The sequence below is a fragment of the Pleurodeles waltl genome, chromosome 3_1 (assembly GCF_031143425.1).
Source record: "Pleurodeles waltl isolate 20211129_DDA chromosome 3_1, aPleWal1.hap1.20221129, whole genome shotgun sequence".
Classification (NCBI taxonomy): Eukaryota; Metazoa; Chordata; class Amphibia; order Caudata; family Salamandridae; genus Pleurodeles; species Pleurodeles waltl.
Window position 1 is genome coordinate 502,615,993 of NC_090440.1, and position 14,900 is coordinate 502,630,892.

Here is a 14,900-nt window from a genome sequence, read left to right on the forward strand (position 1 = left end):
TTCGAAGGTAATATCTATGTCTGGGCTACTTGCTTAGCGTGTCTGATCCTCAGACCATCGTGCTCTGCCTCAAATCACACCTAGCTCATGGTTAACAGCAAACTGTTATTTTCCAATGATATTTTATTTTTTCTATGCCCTTTTTGCCTTAAAACTTTAAAAAAATCATATTTCTGGTTCCCCGTATCTGATTTTATTCATGTTATATTTTTTGGTCATTACATTTTCTACAATTTTTCTAAACTAGTTTGGGAATCTTTAAAAAATGCTAGTACTGCTTGAACTTAACATGCTGTTCTCTGGGGATTGCCTCTCTGATTTTGCCATAGTTATCAGGGGTTGAGCAGAAATGTTCTAAGAACTGTAAACCTGATTTAGAGTTTGGCAGATGGATTAATGTCCACTGAGATGATGAAGTAATTTACTGTCTGACTCTGACAGACATCCCATTCACCACATTTAGAGGTGTCCTCATGCCCCACGGACATCTCTCTACATTGACAGAAACCACTATCATGGTGGTTCCTGTCAATCTAGGAAAAGTTTGACAAATCGTACCATCAGTTATGAAGGACCGGCTGTCAAACTTTTCATACGCTTTTTATTTTTCAAAAACACATTTTCAAAGTGGGAGTTTGTTTTTGAAAAACAAAGAAATAATAAATGAATGACAGCCTTCCCCCCTCCACACACACACCCTGGGATTCTTCTCCCAGTGTGTGGGTGTCATTACAGATTTTTTTCGGTCTCTCATGGTTTTTCCTAGGGTGACACACAGGAAAAAAAAAAAAGGTATTAAACCATCCATCCTACACAGGGCAGGCAGTGTAATGTCCTTCCTCCCATGGTCCCCACTCTGATGGTTGTCAATTGGGGGAAGTATTCCATCAACGGAGCCAACAGTGGCTCTATTGAAGAAACACTTAGGTTTACCAATCTGCAAATGAGGCATGCAGACCAAGAGTTTGGCGGTAAAGTAATCCTTCATATTTTGTGAGTATGCTGTCCTCCAAACCTTGTCTTTTGGCCTAATTAGGTTGTGTTTATTAAGTTGGTGGGGTCATCCGCTCCCACGTTAATAACCCAATTTCTAAAACTTTGACATTGAAGTGAGTTAATTATATGATGACTTTGTTCCAATCTTAAATAATATTAAAAGGCTAAACAAAGGTGGCCACTCTAAGTAAGGTAGCTGGGCTACTAAACCAGCATAGGCCCTATCCATACTCCACATGGCAGCCTCTCTGCCATGTTTACGTTTCCCAGTCTCTCTGATGTGGTATTTGCACCAATAAAGCAGGAGGCACTTTCAGCAAAAATATATAGCTTTCTTTTCTATTTGTTTTGGTTATAAAACCTCCAAAGTGATTTTTATGTACAGTCAAAACCCAATATCCTTGTGAGAAAGGGTAATATAGATTCCTGTTATAATTAATACTGCAATCTATTATGACTATGAATAGGAAACATCAGAGTTGGAAGGCCCGCCCTAAGTAGGACGAGCCTTCGGAAGTTGAAAAGGCAGAAGCAATGTGATGGAGGTGTCACTAAGTAGAAGTTTGTGATGATTAAGCCTTTTGTGGCTCTCTCTTTGAAACAAAGGAGTTTCCCTACAACATATGGAGGCACAGGAGCCAAGGGTGTGCTGCAATAAGACATTCCTTTATCTACTTTGGATGTCCAGTTCCACCACACCCTAAATAAAAATATCATGACCAACAACTTCAGGAAGAATGTACCTCCCTATTTAATTGTGTATGTTTGGGTTGGCTCACCTAACATTTTCTGTTGGTTCCTTTTTGAACTGCAAAGGTGGGTAGATGTCCTCTCAGGAAAGTAAGGCTTGTGGTGGTCTGTGTGGACAAAGAAGAGACCAAGTCAATATTGATCTTGAAAACTGCCCTTAGTAGTTATGAGATCAATTAAAGCATTCTACCGATCAGTGTTTTCTGTAACGCATTCTATGACAAATGGTTTTACCCATGAAACATGTTACTCAGTTACCAAGGTTCTATGTCAGGACTGGAGGAATTATGCATTTTCTCTTCCTTGATTTTCCAGCACAGCAGCCCAAACGGTATCAAATATAAACATAGAAACATTTCCCATGAGTCTTTGTTTCAAGAAGAGAAAAAAGTCCAGTAATGCCCCTGTTTCATTTTTCATAAAGATCCCATCAAGAAAAAAACACTTCCTTTTTCTTCACTGCTCAGCAGCCAGATAAGTGCCTTTCCTAGATGAGTGTCTTATTTGATATTTGTTGTGTCTAATTTATGATATTGCTTGGTTATGTGTATTGTTTCCACTAGTGTGACACTTAATTCTCTTACTATTTTCAAAAGTGTCCTATGACTCCCTCTCTCCCTGGGTGGTCCCCGTCACATTGATCCCAATCTGATGGCTTGCCATTGGGCCACAGGGCAAAGCAGTGCACTTGGCCTTACTGTGGCAGCACTCTACTGCGGTCTTTTTCTTTGTCTCTCTCTGTGGTGTTTACCTCACGCAGGATCACGGAGGAGTGCTACCAGCCAGATCTGCCTTATGGTGGCACATCGGTGACACTAGAGGGTGCATGGTGATTCCATGCTGTGCCTCCATCTAGCTGGTGCTCTCTTCCACCCCGGAGCAGTATGGAAGTATCAGGAGAACAGCAGGAGTTGGAACGCGGCCATGGAGCATTGTTTCTTGTCCTTAGGGCATTTAGATAACTCCAGGAGCACTCAGTGACTGCGGAGTTCCCCTAGGATTGATGATCCCCTTTACAGACGTTAGGAGCACTGTTAGCGCTCTGGTGCAGTCAATCTGACCCCTCCCGTTTTTTAATTTTCCTAGTAATTGGGGGTAAGTTCTTCTAGTACTGTTTACTCAGTCGTATACCTGTGTTTCCCCTCACAATAATTTTATTTCTATAATAATATTTTTATTCTTTATAAATAAAGGTGGAAAGGAATAATAACACCACTTTACAAGGGAAGAAGAGGTATGCCATTGAGCATTGGCACCTGCAATAGCACATTCCCAAGGGATTCAACAGAAGGTGGTGCAGAAGGAACAGATGTCCCTTCCCCTTAATGATCAGCTAGTGAACATTATACACGTGGCTTTCCAATGGGCAATCTCCTCAGCCCTCAAGCCAATCAATGAACAACGTCTGCTACTTGCAGCTAAAACCAGCACCCTTGCAGCCTAAAAGCCCAAGGGTTCATCCCCACGGGGAGATCAAGATTCCCGGGGTTGTGGCTCTAAACAGATAGTTCCTCAGGAACAGGACAACCCTCCAACCTCCGATGCCTTTGAGAGGTTGTGCTTAGCCTTTCTGAAACACAGGGTGAAGACCATAGATGAAAGCCAACATAACTACACTGAGACTACCCCCGATGATAACCAGTTCCTCCATTCAGAAGATGATGCTGGGGAAGACTCTGAAAAAGGAAGTCTAGGGATGAAGCAGGCCCCAAAAGACCCTGGAGACCGGAAGGCAGCTCCAAGCGTCCCAGAATGGACCCAGGAGACAATGACAACCTTTCTGTTCTCTCGGATATGTTTGACCCGGATGATATATTTCACCCCTGTTCCTCCGAATGGACCTCTGCCGACAAGGTGGCAGAGTATGTGGCTAACCCCATTAGGAGGCCTTTGGACAAAGAGGTTCAGGGAAGGCAGAATGCCCTAAACCCTCCTAGGTGGGGAAAGAAGCATGTACCCTAGAGATCAATTCCAAGATGGTTATATTGGGGTCAAAGACACCAAAATGGCCTCAACTGCTCCTGAAAGTCCTATCAGGATAAGGTTTTGGATGTCTTAGGACCGCTCACCAGAATCCTGGACATGGCTAAGAAGGCCAGGGAGTTGGGTAATCTCATTGACCCCAATATTCTATCCGGGTGGGCCCAATACTCCTTCTGTTTCCTGGGCAACGGTAACTGTGCCCTCTCTACAGAGAGGAAAAGCGCCCTCCTTCTTCAAATTGATTCAAATCTGTAGGAGTTAGCTACCTGAGAAGGTGGCCAGGTGGTGGGTTGTTTGAGGATCCCTTCATCAAGGAGTTGTCCTAGTCTGTGACTATTTTCTCACAAGGTGCAGCAATCAATGTGTAAGGTTTGTGGCCTGAAAATACCTGCTGGGGCAAAGAGAGGCGGGGAAGCAGACTTGACCGTTCCATCACTCCAGTTCCCCAGATTCCAAACTAAAAGGTCCATGCTGTGGCAGGATCAGAAAAGGTTTGGGGGGTTCTTTCCCTTGGGAGGCTCTGGACATGGCACTGTTGGAAGCTCCAGTGGTACGCAATGTCTTCTCTTCTAGCCAGATTAGGGGGGCAGACTCTGACATTTCATTCACAATTGGAGAGTGATAACAGGGGATGCTTGGGTACTTCAGGCCGTGCGAGGTTTTCACATTGAATTATATAGAACACCATCCAAACGGGTGCGTTCACTACCCTTAGCCTTTGCTCAAGATATGGAGAAATCAATAGACTAAGAAGTGGTGGTGATTTCTGTGGCATCCTTTCATTCCCGGGGTTTTCCCAGCACACTGTTCCTGGTGGAAAAAGAAGGACCAGGGTTTCAGGTTAGTGATAAATCTCAAACAATTCAACAAATAGGTAGTATATTACCACTTCAAAATGAAGGGGATCCACCTCCTAAGAGACATCCTTCAACCCAATTATTGTTTAGTCCGTCTCAACCTGAAGGACGACTAGGTAACTGGATGCCTTCCATTTGGGCTTTCCTCAGCACCTTGGTGCTTCACCAAGATCATGAGATCAGCCAAGAAGTGTTTATTGTCTAGCATAACAATAATCTCCTCATGCATAAGGATCCAGAAATTCTGAGGAATCATCTCAGGATGACAGTACCCTTGCTGCAGATCTTAGGCTTCCTGATCAATGAAGGTGAAGTCAGAGTTCAACCATGCTCAAAAGATGACATTTCTGGGGTTCATGATGGACTCAGTTCACCATATCTAAAATTACCTCAGAGGAAGATGGCCCTGATTCACAGGGAGTTATAGAAAATCTTGAAGAAAGAAAAGATCATGCTTAGACATCTCATCAGAGTGATGGAATTACTGACTTCTATTCAGGCTGTCTTACCAGGACCCCTCAATTACAGAGCCCTACAGAGATTGAAAGGATTGCACCTCCAGCAAGGTCACTCATACACAGATGAAATCTCCCTCAACCTGGAGGCCAGGCAGGAGATACAGTGGTAGTTGTAACACATGCAAGCCTAGAATGGCAGAGCCATCTTTGGATATGCACCAGACATCATCACAGAGTCAGGTGCAAGCCGCCTTAGCAGTAGGGGGGTCAGATGTGGGGCTACTACTATCAGCAGACCTTGGTCATCAGTGGAAGAATCCTTACACATCAATTGTCTGGAACTTCTGGTGGGTTCCTTTGCAGTTCAGAGCCTAGGGCCCAATGGGGCATCTTGTTTTATCCTGCTGAAAAAGGGACAATGTCTTGGCAGCACAGTGCATCAAACTTCTGGGAGGAGAGAGCTACAAAGCCCTGGCTAATCTAGTCAAAGACTTCTGACACTACTGCCTACTCCACATGATCTTGGCAATGGCAGAGTACCTTCTGGGGAAAATGAATAAAACAGGGGACTAGCATTTCAGACACCTGAGGGATCCCAGTGCCTGGCAACTCTCCCCCTCTTCTTTCAATGATCAGCAGAAAGACCGCTCAGATCAAGTGACAGAGAGCAGAGCTGGTGCTGGTGACACTGCTGTGGAGGTTGCAAGTTTGGTTTCCAGTTTTTCTGGAACTTTCTATGGATTTGTCAATCCTTCTTCCCCAAACTCCAAGGCTCTTGAGAGATGCTCTCTGCAACTTACATCATCTGTTGCAGAAGGGAACCCTTCAGCTGATGGTGTGGCGGATTACAAGTCATAATGGAAGAGCCATGATTATCACAACTAGCTACTCACTTCATCAACCGCAATATTAATCCGCTTGGTACAGATGATCACACTGGTTTGTGTAAAGGGTCCTTGATCCCATGGGATCAGATATAGGGACCATAGTCAATTTCCAATCAGAGCTGGCAGAAAAGGGTCTGGCCTATAGGAAAATTAATGCTTGCCATTTGGCGATCTCGGCAGGACATTTCCTATTTCAGGATATCTCGTCAGATGAACATCCATTGGTCACTAAGGTAATGAGAGGCATCAGGTTGTCTCTGCCTTCAGCCCCCATGTACATATCACTGTGGGATGTCAATGACGTATTGAAACTTTTGGAGTCCTGACAAGATAACAATTTTTTGTCACAGAAACAGCTTTCCAGTAAACTGGCTATTCTTTTATGCTTGATCTCTTGCAAAAGGGTATCCGACATTCAAGCTCTTGTTGTTTCTGCTACGATGTTTTCCCCAGAAAGGGTTTCCTTTTCAATATCAAGGAAGACTAAATATACTAGAGTGGTACAATATCCGGCTTTCCCTCAGCAACCAAAGTTATGTGTGGTCAGATGCCTCAGGTCGTATGAATCCATGACAGAGGAGTTCCGTCCTCTGGGGACATCACAGTTACTTATTAACCTGAATAAACCGTTAAAAGCATTCTCATCATTAACTATTGCTAGATGGGTGAAGTGGGTAATGCCGGAAGTTTGCATTGATACGACGCTTATCCCACCAGAGGAGGTACGGCATCAAAAGCATTTCATTTAGGATGCCGCTTGGAAGATATTCTGAATGAGGCGGATTGGTCCTCGGACTTTACCTTCAAGAAATTAAATTTCAAGCCTGTCTTGAATGTGACCTCTTTGGTGGTTAATGAGCTTTAAACCTGCATGATCTGAGCCTCTGGTCCGGATATACAGTGTAAAATTTCCTAGCTAGAGTAAACAAAAGTTTAAAATCTACTAAAGACACTGAGGCGAGGATTATCTTCCCCCCACACCCTGCAAGTCTGCCATCTTCCTGTTAACCCCCCACACGAATTATGACTGCTTTGTAATAAGTATAAGGTTCTCACAGTGATGTACCATTCCTGACAATGTGACAAAGCTGTTATTGGTTACTGTGCAGTTGTTCAAATGTTCAGAGATCCTAAGTTACAGCTGTGTTCTCTTGATATTATTTTCTTAGAAAACAACCAGAAACGAGTTCTGATGGTATCTGATGAAGTAACATTCGCTCGAAGAAAGTGGAAGTGCTTTGTCTTGATGGGATCTTTAAGAGAGTTGGAACTGAGGGATTAGTGGACTTTTTTCTCTCCTTGAACCAAAGACTCATGGGAAATGTGGTCTTATGTTTCGATGTTTATATTTGATACTGTTTGGGCTGCTGAGCTGAAAAGGGGATGAGTATCAGAAGAGAGATGGAAGCAGTGGCTGACCAAAAGTCAGGCGCTGCCTAACACTCTTTATGCCTAGTGCATCGCACTACCAGCCATGTGCACATGACAACAAATGTCCAGTAGATGAAGAGAAATGTCCTGTCAAGCTCAACTAAATCCAGCCATGTGTTTTCAGCTCTGCTTGAGGAAGCACATTCCAGAGAGTGGGATTATCGGGTGACGAAAAGAAAAAGTAACTCATGGGTGTATTATATTTCAACAAAACGAGTGCCTTTGACTCAGAAAAAATAATTGTCTGCCCTTTACAGCACTTAGATGTGCTACAGAGTGCTATTTAAAATCAGATATCTTCATTTATTCATTTCATTTATTTTCTCGATTCACCAAACAGAAGGCAACCTCGAGGCGAAGGGATGTAGGAATGAGCCACAAGGCTAGTGTATTTAGTTGCCACATGCAGAGAAGCGGGCTGTGACACCCAGATCGCTTTGGCACAACAGTGCAATTGCAGGACTGAATAATTTTACAGAGACAACATACCAGCCCATCTAAAAAATCCAGCCCAGATCATGTCCGCCCTCCTGGGGACATCCTCAAGATCTAGTTTACAAGTCTGATGGATAGTTTTCAGTCATGCCACAGGAGAAGGAGCTGTAGAGTAAGTAAGCTTTTACAGATCTCCCTTCTAGCAAGAAGCACCAGATAAAATAACAAACACTGCTGAGATCTATCTAAGAGGTTGTATGATACAGTGTGAACACCAAAAAAAATAAGAATAGAGCTTACCTGTATCATAGCTCCAAAATTACCAACCATGATTTTACTCACAATCCTCCAAAAGCTGATTAACAAGACACAGGTGCAGATCACATACCCATCATTCGCTTCAGGGCAACCACGTCTTTTCCAGCCAGGAATCTGATTTTTTGTGCAACCTCGCAGAACGTTTTGGGAAGTCCAAAATATCCTGAGAGTAAAAAAAAGAGTTTCTCTTTAAATTGGCAGGCTTAACAGTATGATATAGTAATTTTACGGATATTTGCCATAGATGCTGTAACTCCTGCCTTGGCACTATCCCTTCCCAAATCGATTACAGAGCCTTCAGATTTTTCTCCTCAGCATCCAAAGGTTCCCAGTACCAAATAGAGACCTCTTTTTTACAGACTGCGTGTCCTGCATTCTTGGTTCAACCCAAGTTGTTCTACTTGCATCACTCAATGGGTAGCTCAGAATATCTAGTAAACACTCTGGAGTGCCAGGGGAATCCCAGATAGGCAAGAAGTCTGAATAATATTTAATACCCATGGTCTTCCTGATTCTATACCAGAGACTAGGTTCAGCCTTTAAGACCATTAGCCAGACATTTTGAAGGATTTTGTGGCAGCAAACTTGCATTGAAGACCAGTGGTTCCTAGGTCCTTTGTCATTGCTGTCATGATCCTACCCCAGGTTAACAAATGCAGAGTCCCTAAAGGCACCCTGCAATTTTTGAACTGAAAGTCATCACAGTACATCCTCAAATCAGGCAGCACAAGGCCTCCTTTTTCTAATCTACACCTCCAGGAAAGCCTGACTGCACAAGACGATCAAATGGAGGTTGTTATTTTCGATTTAATTTTTGTGGAGTGATTTGGGAAAGGGATGTGGAATACAATTAGAGAGATATGTGAGTATGGGCATTCTAACTAGGTTTACCCCCCCCCATATATTGTTAGAGGGAGAGCCCTCCACTTAGTGAGTAAAAGGTCAATATCTCTAGCCACCTTCCCTACATTATACGCCAGAATTGCCTCCTGGGAATGAACAGCAGAGATACTCAAATATTTGTTATTTGACTTCACATCCCTTTCGAAAACATAAAATCCAATTTAGTTTATCAATACTGTACCCCGAGAGCAACTCAAACCCCTCTGCTCCCTCCTGTACTCTAGGGTTAGTCTTAGAGGGGTCTGCCATGTAGATTATGAGTTCATCAAGCATACAAAGTTATATTATTCTTGAAGCTGTGTGTGACAAAATGAATTACTTGTATACCCTTCCTGAGTATTTGGGAAAATGGTGTGAGATATATAATAAAAAGGAGAGGAGAAAGTGGGCACCCCTTGCCTGGTACCTCTAGAGATAGTACACCTCCTAGTCAATCACCCATTGAATAAAACTTGGGCAAATAAATTCCTATACCATTTTTTAAGGGTTGCAATAAAGACCAAACTAAACTCTGATAAAGACTTCCCAAACATGTTCTCAACAAACTCTTATTGAAAGCCTTGGCTGTGTCTTTTGTGACTACACCCAAGGGATCTGGATTGGTAGAGGAAAGATCATTGTGCCAATTAGTTGTTGTGTGAGCTCCTAGGTCTGCCTTTTGGGGCCAAATCCTTTCTGCTCAGGGTGAATTAACTGGGGTGCACAATTTATCAGTCTACTAGGAAGGATTCTGGTGAATACCTTATAGTTAATTATGAGATTCGGTGATATGAATCAGCTTTCTTGGGATCTATGCCAGGTTACAACATTAACGCCAAGGTGACTTCTTTCCATGAATCAAAAAGACTGGGGGAGGGGAGGTCCCCTGGTCAGTTAAAAATGTGTCCGTACCAGCAGCCAGGACAAGGAAAAAGGTTACTGCCCAGCTTTAAGTCACCCTGTCATTGAACTCCTTTTTCAAGGTTATGGCTTTGCCTGTTTCTCCCTAGAATGTGGAGGGGAGTTCTTGTGACATGACTGCTGGGGAGCAGAGTCAAGACACTGGGGTCCTCCAAAGTACATTAGCTGTCAATAATATGAAAAAGTTAAGTGTACCAGTTATAAGACAACAAGATCACCCATCTGTTCAGCATGACCCCCAGATAACCATCAGTAATATATTTGAGGCTCTTGTGCTCTCTGCCTGGAGTGAGGGTGGTGTGAGCCCTGCCCATATGGAGAAAAACGGGAGGAGATGGCCATCTTACGGTCAGTGATGGGCCCCATGGGTGACTGACATACATTTTGTTGGGCCTTAAAGCAGGGATCAAAAATAGATTTGAGGTCTATGAGGCCAATCAGATGGGATCCAAGCTTCCTGCCAGAGCCTAAGAAAAAAGCTGGACGAGGTGGTCAAACGTACTAGAATGCTGGAAGAGGAGGTTACCCAGGCTAAGCAGGATATACAAAAGAATGCAATTGATAATGCCATGTTGGGAAAGCAAAATCAAGCCTTGCCAGAAGATTGAGAACCATTCTTGGAGGAATAATCTCAGAATCCTCAATGTCCCTGAGGCAGAGGAGAAAGGAGACATGAAGAGTTTTGTTACATCACTTATTAAAGATACGGTCCTCAAGGACCGGCTCAATGTGAATCTCAAATAGGAGATTCAGAGAGTGCATGGAGGCCTGTTTAGAAGGGATCCTTTTTGTCAAAAGCCTAGAAAGATTTTGGTAAACTTTTTCTCTTATGTAGGGAAAGGTCAGATGTCTGTAAAGCCACAGAACATCAGTATGATCTTGGCAGGAAAATGGATGAATTACAGAAACTGGATGGCAAAGTCCAGTTAAAATTTCCAGCCATGCTCCAGGTACTGTGGAACAATCAAATACACAACTATCGTAGTTTGAAGGACATTGATGCCTTAACTGAGTCTACCAAAAAAGATGCCAGTTCTTGAGACAGCTTTAGGCCATGGCATTCCTGTAGGGTATTTTTGTAGGGGCATAGTGTAGGGGAGCAGCCAGGATTGCAGTAGGTGTGGTGGGGTGCACTCTTAATGTTATACTTTCTCCTGATGTCCGGTGTTCATATGGAATTCAATATTGCCAATTAACTGTGGGAGAGTTTCCCTAGGAAAGGGTATGGGTTGGGCACTGGGTGGGGAGCACTGGGGAAAAAATGTAAAACATTTATTTAGTTCTCATGTTCACCATTGTCTTATAATAGCAATCACAGTTTGGATCGCAGGGAGTTTCTCCCTAAAAGGCATCGCTAGTGTGGGTCTCAGGACTAAATGGGAATAGGTAGAGGGATAAGGCTAATAAGTTTGAATGCAAATGTACTTAGATCGAGGGGGAGACAGAGAGCTGTGTTTCAGTACTTGAAATATAGCAAGGTTCATATTATGATCTTGCAAGAGTCTCATCTGACGTCATTAGAGAGTAGGGTCCTTCTCTCAAAATATAAGTGGATAGAGCAGTATGCCATCACTGACCACGCTGAATATTCCAAGGGGGTGTTGCAATAGTCTCAAGGAAAGGAGTGGGGATGGAACTGTTGGACTCTAAAACCGATTGTTCTGGAAGGTGGGTACTGGGGCAGATGAGAAGTTCTAATAACAACTGTCTACCTGTGGCTTCTATGGTCCTAACACAGATGATCCCTCCTACCTTTCGAACTTGGAGTGGAACTTATTGAAATTTTCACTCCTGATAATAGTTGGGGGAGATTTTAACAATTTGATAAATATCAAGCTAGTCAGATCCACCAAGAGAGACTGTATAATACACCTTACAACAAGTAAGCCTTGAAAACTATGCTGCATGATATGGGCCTCGTGGATGTGTGGCACTACCAAATGGGAAAGCATGGAGGGTATACATACCATAGAAAGAAGTATGGCCAATTCTCTAGATTATAATATTTTGTTCTTTATAACAGCATCTTGGAAAAGGTCAAAGAGGTTAAGCTTTGGTCTGGGGTCATCTCTGACCATTCAGCCATCACCATGCCTGTGGAGATTCCTGTGCAATGGGAAATCCCTAGGTGGACCTAGGATTGCTGTTTTAAATGAAAAGATTTAGGACCTGAAACTTGCTGGCATGAAAATAAAATTGACTTACTGCAACTTCGTGAGTGCATCTTGCCTTTCTTTGAGGAGGGATTTTGGAACATATATATATATATATATATATATATATATATATACAAATCCTCTGACTTAATAGCTATCCCACACTACTCTCGTGGTAAATGGTCCCACGTTAACCTGCATAACATCTTGATGTTGAATGACAAAGTTTTGAAAGCTTTGACTTCTGAAAGAAGTGATCTCTCTTTGGTGCATTGTTTAGCTATGCTTCTACCAATAATCTACCTCCAGGTCATCCACAGAATGATCTCAGTGGTAGGTCAGGTAATTGTATGACCTCTTTACCACTCAACTTTACTATTGATAAAAAGGAAATAGTCTAACCTTGCAAATTCAAATATTTACATGAATAGTGTATTCTCCTTTTTGACCTTTTCTGTCTCATTAGATTTCCCTCAAATCCAAATGTCAGATTAAACCCTTTAAGGCGGGTCTGGAATGTGTAATTCTGTCATTGGGTCTACAATTTGGCCTGTCTAGCACTTTATCCAAAGCTAAATAAAGCTATATAAAAGAGAAATCACCTATCCGCCCCACCTAGGTCACTTATTGCTTAAGCAAACTGAACTGCTGGCATGCTAAAACTAAAATCAGTGCCTCTAATCAAAGAGCAGTAGGTGAAGAAAATGACAGCATCTGCCTACCTAGGAGTCATCCATATGTGTGCCTCTAATTCTTCCAGATGAGTTTCCTGAGGACAAATCAGCTCTATGACTTTCTGAAAATTATATTCAAGCAATCTCTTTCTTATGCATTGAGATATCAGGCCATTCTTGTTCCATGACAAAACCTCTGCTGTTATCTAGAAACAGTATCAGGACATGAGTTTTTCAAAACACCAACTCTCACTCAGTGGTATGAAGATTTTTAGTTTGTCTGCTTTGCATTTGCTTTTTTTTCCAGTCTTCCTTGTTCCCCCTTGTAGATTCTCACCCACACTAGACAGGTTTCTATTGTGGACTGGTAGCCTTCTACCACACTTTATGACATCAAACCACTCAATCATAAAGATAAATAACAACATAAAATATTTCGAAGGAAATGCAGCTGGTTACCAGTTTCCTTAAATACCTATATACTAAATTTTAAATAAAAAAATAATTGCCAATACAGATATAAATGTTAATTAACTATTTTAATATAAGGGTTAATTGATCTCCATAGTGCAGCCAGTATTTCTTTGACCCAACCCTCTTCTTTAGCAGTGTATATATTTTCGTTCCATATCACTCAGGATATTTCTGTTTGACAGTTTCTCCCAGACTTCTTCTAAATACTTGCATTTTTGCCCAGTTCCTACTCTTTGTTGGACCTAGCTTGTGAGAGATGGTAAACTTTATGTTTTGTTTCTGGATGTTTTTTACGGTCCATGCATTTAATGGCTTGCCTTTTATGGTGTTCATTAGAAAATGAACTAAAATTTGGCTTAATTTTGGCTGGGTTAAACCGCAGTGGGTCCGTATGTCATCTTAGTCCACATCTCTACTGATCTCTTCCAAGGGGAAATCTTTCAAAATAGTGCCTTCAGCAAATTTAGGTCACAACCCTTCATACTTGCTCCTTCCACAGCTTCCAGTGACCCATTTATGCAGATTTCTTTGCTTACTGTTACTTTCTAAAGTCTCAAGCCTAAAGGTAAGATATGATTCTTCGGCTGTCAGCGTAGAGATTTTCAGTATGTTTACAGCAACTTTGTCCAAAAGTGTGTTAGAAACAACTTGTAAACTTTGAGTTCTTGAACAAAGATCTGTTAATTTGTTTCCTAACTCACTACAAGTGGCTTGGATTTCTTTGTGGTATTGTTCAATCTTGTCTAGTCCTGAAGGAATCATGTTTCTCATTGTTCTCTTAAGGCCCTCTAATTCAATATTGCATGTTCTTTACTTGATAGTTTCAAGGACCTTAGGATTTAGTATGCATCATAATGAGACTGAACTACCTCGTATAACCAGTTCTAATTTGTCACCTCTCCCATCAATTTCCACTGCTTCACCCTTCTGCAAAATGTCAGAATTTGGGCCTGATTATGACCTTAGCGGATGGGATACTCCGTCACAAACGTGATGGCTACCCCACCCCCTGTTTTACAAGTTCCATAGGATATAGTGGAACTTGTAATATGGCAGGCGAGATATCCGGCACATTTGTGATGGAGAATCCCATCCACTAAGGTCGTAATCAGGCCCTCTAAGTGCAGTCCTGATCACCAATATATGTAAGAGCTCCCCTTTCCTTACGAATGGCATCAGTGTCCTGTACTTTGGCTCTGTGTGTTCATTTGCTTCCCCTAATTTAAACTTCTATCAGCAAATCTACCCTGGCCTCAACATCTGATATCTCCTATACTGTCACATGTCCCACTTTCAGTGAGAGAAATGCTTGTAAGGCTGTTTAGTGCATCCATATTTGAATATGTGCCTCCTGATTTACAGATCACTTGTCCACTTGAATGTCACTGATGCCGACAGGAGTTATACAAATTACTGCCTAAAATAAAGGAGAGGGTAGGGAAAATTGTGGTAACTTGTACAATGGCAGATGAAATAGTATAAGATAATTCACGGATGTTTGTCTTTTTAGCTCTATTCTTCATTTGTTTTGCATTTGCTAGCTTGAAAAATAACATAGACTAGGGATATCTACTGCTATGTTTCTGCTCTGCCCTCCTCTCTCTTGGTCTCAGTTTCAACTGGAGGGGAGCTTTGGTGCATGCTATGGTGATTGTTATGTTTTGATTTCTCAAAAATC

General features: G+C 42.2%; 1 long non-coding RNA gene across 2 annotated transcripts in view; it reads right to left on the reverse strand.

The window, feature by feature from the left end:
• Positions 1-14,900, reverse strand: part of LOC138284227 (uncharacterized) — a 79,696-nt gene that overhangs the window by 24,158 nt on the left and 40,638 nt on the right. The window contains exons 2-3 of one of the 2 annotated variants that reach the window (XR_011201366.1): positions 8,186-8,278; positions 1,776-1,853 (exon numbers count right to left, since the gene is read on the reverse strand). This is a non-coding gene — a long non-coding RNA (uncharacterized lncRNA). Of the gene's footprint in view, positions 1-1,775; positions 1,854-8,097; positions 8,279-14,900 lie in introns of both variants that reach the window. The other variant, XR_011201365.1, reaches the window with a different exon arrangement.